The sequence below is a fragment of the Trachypithecus francoisi genome, unplaced genomic scaffold, assembly GCF_009764315.1.
Source record: "Trachypithecus francoisi isolate TF-2019V2 unplaced genomic scaffold, Tfra_2.0 Lachesis_group11, whole genome shotgun sequence".
Taxonomy (NCBI): domain Eukaryota; kingdom Metazoa; phylum Chordata; class Mammalia; order Primates; family Cercopithecidae; genus Trachypithecus; species Trachypithecus francoisi.
The window spans coordinates 114,336,836-114,344,815 of record NW_022681456.1 but is presented as its reverse complement, the minus strand read 5'-3'; the positions used below and the strand labels follow the sequence as shown (position 1 = coordinate 114,344,815).

General features: G+C 33.9%; 1 non-coding gene across 1 annotated transcript; it reads right to left on the bottom strand.

Annotated features, from left to right (window-relative positions):
• Nucleotides 1-700: 700 nt before the first annotated feature.
• LOC117091198 lies at nucleotides 701-803 on the bottom strand. Its single transcript, XR_004440307.1, has one exon. It is a non-coding gene; the product is annotated as a U6 spliceosomal RNA (small nuclear RNA).
• Between the last annotated feature and the right edge of the window lie 7,177 nt (nucleotides 804-7,980).

The window sequence follows — 7,980 nt, the reverse complement described above, 5'->3', positions numbered from 1 at the left end:
AAACTATTCATCTGACAAAGACAGGGAAAGAAGTGATAATTACCAGTTTTCCAAAGTAAATGCTCTAAGGAAAGGGAGGCCAGCCCTCTAGAGTAAGGAAGAACTCTATCTAAACTTTAGTCAAACTGAGGTAAATATTAAGTTCATCTTGGTCAATTACATTCCTAAGAGTGGAATTGGTGGTTCCATAGGTTATGCAAATCTTCAGCTTTAGCACTGTCTGACATATCATTTTCCAACAGTATAATAAAGTTCTTGTTGGTCCGTATCTTTAACAAAACTTGGCATTTTGTTTTATTTTGACCATTCTGATACATATAAGTGGTGCAGTATTTCACTGTATTCACCTATTTCTATTTTACTGAGTGATTTTTAGCAGATATGGTCTTTGAATTTTGTCTAGCACTTTTCATCCTATCTGGAGATATTCTTATGAGTTTTCTCCTTAGATGTATTAATATAGTAAAATATTTTAATAAAATATCTAATACTCCACCATCCTAGCATTCTTCAATTGTTTATATTAAAAAATTTTTGTTTGCCTGTGCAATTCTATTTGATGATATTGTATGAGGATTATTCACCAATGTTCATTGGTGATATTATTCTGTAGACTTCTTCAGACTAAAAAAGTTCATTGGTGATATTATTCTGTAGACTAAAAAAGTGCTATCTTTATCAGACTTAAAAATTGATGTTAAAAATTATATAGCAATATCACATAATTGCATGCCATCCTTGAGGAGGAGCCAAACTAATCTTTGTATTGTTCCAGTTTTGCTGCGTATACCCCTGAAGTGAACACATGTCCATTAAGTTTTAATTTCAGACAGTAAATTCTTATTATAGCTTTTCTCTTTTGTGATTCTTACCCTTTTCCTCCTCCTATTACTCCTCTTCCTCCTCCTTTTATCCTGACTTGCTGTAGTTTCTTTCCTTTCTTTTATATCTTCATTTCGTCACTCTCTATTTACCTCTGTATATGCTGTGCCTTCAAAACTCTCTAGTTTATAGTGGTCATCAGATGATAAACATCAGATGGATGAAGAGTTGGATAAATAAATTTCTTTTATCATATTTAATGTATTGATTTTAGGGGGCTTATTTCTTTTGAGGTTTGTCATTTTTTCCTGTGAGCTTGGCAGAGGTCTGTGGCAGTTCAGTGCAAACTGCTATGGGAGAATATGTGCTTCAATAAGGGATGTAGGGTTTTCAATAATTCTCAAGTAGTGTTAAGTTAATTTCCTAGAATGTGTCTCTACTATCATGTAGGCAATATATATTTAGACTCCATCCTCGATCATGCAATAGGCCTTGATATCCTATTTCTTATGGTGATCTTTCTTTTCTTTTTTCCTTGATATGTAGCCAGTTTTAAAAACACTTTTCCAGGTCAGTAGTTAACGTTTGTTGTCTAAGTTGTTTTTTCTTTTTTTTAAAGAATGCCTAGGGCAACACTTCAAGGATCTCAGCCGTACTCAGATGAGTGTTTAAGCTTTCAACTTTTTCGAGATGAGAGGCCACATTTTCTTTCCATAGAAGGGTGTTGGATTTTAACCCTCAAGGATTATTGAAGCACTCATGAGCCACAGTTGAATTACTTTGAGACTGGTTCATCTGGTTTTGAGTTTTCTATTTGTTACTAACACCTGAGGATCCCCTTTCTTTTTCTTTATGCTTGACTGCATATTTAACAACTTTATAAATTATACTTTTACAGTATTTGTCTATGTGATGAAACAGGGTATCTGTTTATCATCCTGGTCTTCAATATCACTGAAAATCAATTCCAGGTGAATATCATGTTCACTTAAACGTGATAGAGAAATTTAATGGTCTAACAAAATCCATCGTATTCTATTTATAACAACAGGCATTTCTTAATGTAGAGTATTTTTATCATATTGGTATCCTGTATCAATGGAGGAGATATAGAAAGAGAATACATAAATTATTAAAATGACCAAGATGTGGCCAAGAATATATGAGAAAATCCAATAAACAACATATTATCAGGTGCCAAAGGAAGCTAGAATTTCAGCAAGAGTAGTAAACAGAGTGAAATGCCACACAGTACTCAGGTTTTACAAGATCAGAAAATTGTGTATTTCATTTGAAATATTAAAATCGTTGGCCACTGTTGACTTTACCAATAACAGGTTTGTTGTTTTTGTGGAGGAAAGATCATACTAATTGGGGTTAGATAGTAAAAGGGCAGTGAATGAGCAGAGGCAATGAGTAAGAATTACACTTTAGAAATACCTGGCCATTGAGGAAAGGAGAAAAATTGCAAGGTAGTTAGAATCAGTGATTGGGATGAGAAGAGATTTATTTATTTTTATTATGGGAGATACTAGTAATTCCATGAACAAAGAGGCAGTAGAAAGGGAATACTGTTTATTAAGGAGAGAGATGGCATCACTGATGAAGTGAGTTACCTAAGGAGGCAGTGGAGATTGGAAATAACCTTAAAGTTGTCCAAGAATTATCAAGCACATGAAGGCTATGATTTCAGAGGTTACATAGCTATGGAAGAATTCATTATTTGCTTACCCCAAAGACATTCTGCCTCTACTTACTTAATATGTAAACCTTGAATTAATTAGAATGGCAATATGCCCCACTCCAGAGGATCAGCCTAGTCATTGTTGATTTAAGTTAGCTAGAGGAATATCTCTTTTTCAGGATACTTACTTTCCTAAGGTTTTTTTTTTTTTTTTTTTTTGTAGTTTTCATCAGGAAAGCAGAAACTTAGGTCTTCTAAGGAGCTTTTGTGTATGCTTTTGCTTTGCTGTTAAAAATAAATAACTAAAAGACCCATGATGAATCCATGGGGCAAGATTAAAAAGACTGAAAATTAACAAAAACAGACAGAATTGGGAGATCAATGAGCTCAGGGTCTGAGGTAATTTTTTGTAAACTCCTGCACCACATCTAAAGTCTCTGTTCATTGTTTTCAGCCAAAAGTTATCTATAACCGAAGATAACTGATTCAAGTAATACAAAACTTTTTCTCAATATTTGCTTGCTATTTTGCACAGTATTACCCAGTTGATTTGAAAGTGTAGCATATGGTACATAGCATTTCTATTTTAATATATCATAGAACTTTGAACTTTAAAAAAATGTATCTCAGAATACCCCGGGTTTCACCATTTTATATGATTTTGGTCATGCAAGAAAAGTATAGTAAAATTAGTAATTAGTAACTCCCATTTAGGAAAGGTGTAGTAATTGTTTAGCTTCTCATTACCTAGCTTCTCATTACTTACATTGCTGAGATTAACGAAATATGTTCAATAAATCAATTGAATATAACCCATTTAGTTCATTTTATGAGACATGCTCTAAAATGCTTTATCTAATTCCTCAAGATGAATTGATTCCTCCTGCTTAAACAACTTTCGTTAGATGTTATTTTCACCCATTTCATGAAAACTCTTTCTTACACAGTTGTTAGCTATTCATGTAAATATCTTTGCTATCAGAATGTGTTATGAAACTTACTGAATCCAGTAAGTTCCAGTCAATTGGATTGAAACAGGAATAATGTACACAACTTCCAGGTCATATCACCAAGTAGGAAATTTCATGCTCTCCACTACTTCTCATTTTCCTTTCTTACAGGCTGGAATAAGGATGGGATGCTGGTGAGTTAGCTTTGACAATGCAGAATAGAAAAACACTCGAATGGATCTGGATGCTGGATGAACTCACTGGAGCACTACTGCCTATTTTCCCTGTTTCTTCTCACCTGTCTCTTCCAATGCTAAGCCATATGTATGCAAGCCTCTTCTAAACTCAGCTTTCATTGGCTGAAAGATGACAAAGGGAGGATGTAGAGCAATTTTGAAAAGCTGCGTATTTTCTCCAACAAAACTACATTAACCTGGAAGTGACTAGGTTATATTGAATCTAAAATGGTGGTGTTATTCATCCACTTCGTATCAGAAATTGAGGTCCCTGATGAAATTATACTCAGTACAAAAATATAGTTAGATGGACAAGTTCTAGTATTTGATAGTTCAATAGGAAAATTGTGGTTAACAACAATTTCTGTATATTTCAGAATAGCTAGAAGAGAAGAATTATAATGTTCCCAACAACAAAAAAGACAAATATTTGAGGTTATGAATATCCCAATTACTTGGATTTGATCATTACACAGTGTATACATGTATCAAAGTATTACATATGCCCCCACAAGATGTGTACAACTATTATATGACAATGAAAAATTTTAAAAATAAAGTTAGTATGGTGGGAAAGATTTTCTGAATATCTGATGTGGTGGTAGGCTCCAAATCATATTAACATAAAATAGATAATTTATTGAATTCAAAGACCACTGTTCTAGCAATGTTTTGTTTGGTTTTGAGACAGGGTCTTGCTCTGTTGCCCAGGCTGGAGTGCAGTTTGGTGCAATCATAGCTCACTTAAGTCTCAAAGTCCTGGGTTCAAGTGATCTTCCTGCCACAGCCTCCTGAGAAGGTGCACACCGCACCTGGTTGGCGCTGTGTTTCAAACATGGGTATAGAAGGCAAGGAGGCAAGACCTCTGCTCCAAAGGGAATGCTAGTAAGAAAGAAAATAAAGCGCACATGGGTAATTGATATTCATTATGGAAAATATTCATGATACAAATATAAATTCTTATTATGGTTTAGGAGGTTTAGAAGGTTTCAGAGGCACGCACAGGGAAAAATCAATTAAATGCAGAAGAATTAGAAATGTCTTTTGAATCTAATTAGTTCAAGTACTTGCAACAGTATTGCCATTAGTTGGGAAAATGATGTTTAAATCCTAGGTGCCATCCTTTTATTAGTGATGTTCAATGGGAGAAAGTTCAGAGACCCTCCACTTTTGGAGGCCAACTTGGAGCTACCTGGAAGAAATAATTTCTGTTGTGACTTTGAGATTAACATGTATTTATTTGTCTTATCTTTGTTAGTAGCAAATAATTATGGTTTAATAAAATACATAAGTAGCATGTCAAATATAAATTTCCTTAGAAATGAGACTAAACACATTTCTATAAACAAGCTGCTTTAATCCTGTATTTGAAATCTAGCGGCAGCTGTGTTAAAATGGAGGCTCCTTTGAACGATGATCTTGACAGAAACCAGATTCTGGAATGTTAAAACATAGCATAGCAAAAAAAAAAAAAAAAAAAAAAAAATTATCCTCTGCCTATCTGTGCCTGGAACTCTGATTGAGATTTTTGAGATTTTCCTGGGCACATTAGAGGATACACTGCTTCAATGTCACATGCCAAATTTAAACCAATAACAGCCATTCAAACATTACAGCCTCTTAGCTATTGTATAATGTTTATGAATAATCTAGAGGTGATTATACCCACTTAATTTTTCCCCTGTTTATCTTAAATAGGAGATAGATGAAGGAGGAAAGGGAATCTGAATGTTGCATAAATGTAACGATAAGGGAAATAACATGCACAGATTGTGACAATCCACTTGGAAAAAAATCCAAACTAATTTTGTTCTATTTCTTCTAAGCCATCTGAGAGCCTTTCTACATTTACCCATACAGACTAAATTACACTGTGATTGAGTTTATGGAAAGATAGCAGCACATATGTAGATGAAAGCACAGACAGATATTTATGAAAAACTGGGTTTCTGTAAAAAAAAAAAAAAGGGAAAGTTGGTAGTTATTTTAGGTATATTAGTTAATGTTTAAAAATGGAAACTTTAGAGAATATGCCACTTATTCAAACATGCCACTTTTCCTCAAAAAGAGAGAAACAAGTTTGCCATTATAGGCCGTTGTTAAATGTTGGCTTTGGTTGGTACAGCCTTTTGTCTTCCCAGCTGTATGAATCACCTCTACAATATGTCCCTTTTGTTTGCATACTGGGATTCAGTGCCTGTCTGGGGGTGGGGGAAATGTGTGGAGAAAAACCTGTTACTTTGTTACCCTAGGACCAGATTGTTTCAAGTCTGTGTGTGCATATTTTATTTCAGTCTTTCCTTAAATCTTGGCTTTCTTTCTTTCTTTCTTGCATATTTCTGCCCATCCTAAAAGAATAAACCTAGTTTTGAACCAAAAATAAGTTGCATGATATTAATAAATCAAAATTGGTAAACCCCTTCTGTTTACTCTTAAAATTGTCAGTGAAAAATAGAAAATATACTGGCGTTTTACGTTCCACTTACAAGCATATCTAATCCTCTCTTTATAAAATGCACTTCCATTTGTTAGTATGCAATTATATGTCTCCATTTTTATAGGCATGCAATCTGTGTCTATATTTACATTTAGACAGTTTATGTTAATTACAATTTGTACATGTATGGTATATATACATTCACTAAGATGAATGTGTTCTAGGCATTTCGGTGAGCATTATTTTTGTTAAATTCTTTTGGGGTTGGCACCGACATCACTACTTCAGATATAGAAACTGAAACTTGGAGAAGTTAAAGGGAATTTATCCTTGCAGATAGCTATGTAACATTACTGTTCATCTGCATAAAAACAACCTGGTACATAGGGAGAGGCCAGACTGGGCTCTGGTGGGAAGTGGAGCCTTATTTGAATCAAGGACGATATGAGTCAAAATCATGATCTTTACATTAAACCAAGATGCCAACACATTTTGTGTCTGAAATGTTCTTTTTTTTGCTCACCCAAAATAGAAAAGAAATGCTTTGAAACATTATTTTATAGGAGTAGCTCTGTCTCATAATAGAAATTATATTTCATTAACTTTTGGGTTTTTTTGTTTTGCCAGTTAGGAATCAAGCTTTTTACCCATTTAGATGTTAGTCTACTCGTGACATATTTTTGTTGCAAATGTTGTAATTTAAAAACTCATATGTGTTCACTATAGAAAATCTGCAAAATATCTAAATGTACAAATAGCCCTGACATTAATATATAACCACTGTGAAATTCTTGCCTTATGTACTTGCAATATTTTTGCAATGTATGTGTGTCTGTATGTATGCACACTTTTTTCTTTTAAAAATTATGCTCAGAAATAGAAACGATTTGGTTGTTAACATGGGAACTTTTAAAATATTATTATTGTAAAGTAGGTTTTCTTCACGGCATAGTACTGCATCGTAGGATTATACCTCATTTTTATCTAGCCAACTCTTTATATTGTGAAACTATATGTTAAGTTCAATTATTCCATTTTATGAATTTTTCTCTGAATATTTTGCATTCTTTCCAACACAGCAATGTTTGCAAGTGCCTGTTTGCATACTTTCAAAAGTGTTGGATGTTAATAATTATAAAGAGTTTGCAAATTAGATAAGCAAATTATAACATTTTAGTTTTAACTCGTATTTCATTACCAGTATAAATATTTTTTCATTTGATTCTTTTCATCTCTTGGTGGATACAGTCACCTACTTTCATTCACTTAGTTATGTTCATTCATTCTTTTGAAGTATGCAGACTTAGGGTTTATTTGCAGACCAGGTTCTGTGCGGTGGGGAACATACTTTGTCCTAGCCCACACAAATCTTAAAGCCTCACAAGTTTGATAAACAATGAACATAAACATAAATGCATTCTTTTAACTGCAAATTTTTTTGAAGTACTCTTGAAGAAGTGAACAGGGTGCTGTGATGGAAAAGAAAGGCATACTTCTTAGAACAATGTCATTTCTATTTGAATGGATAAAATACGTGCGTGCACAAAATTTAATATATAAAAGCAAATTTACCCTGTTTATTTAACCCTGTGAAAGTAACTCTCCCAACTGTTTTTCAAATCTTACTTTCAAAGGCAATCAATATTTAATTATTTTCTCTATATCTTTATCGAGATAACTATGTGTGTCTGCGTGTTTCTGTGTGTGTACACATGATTTTGTTTTGTTTCCTTTTGTTTTGAGAGAGTCTCGCTCTGTCCCCCAGACTGGAGTGCAGTGGCGCAATCTTGGCTCACCGCAAGCTCCGCCTCCCGGGTTCACGCCATTCTCCTGCCTCAGCCTCCCAAGTAG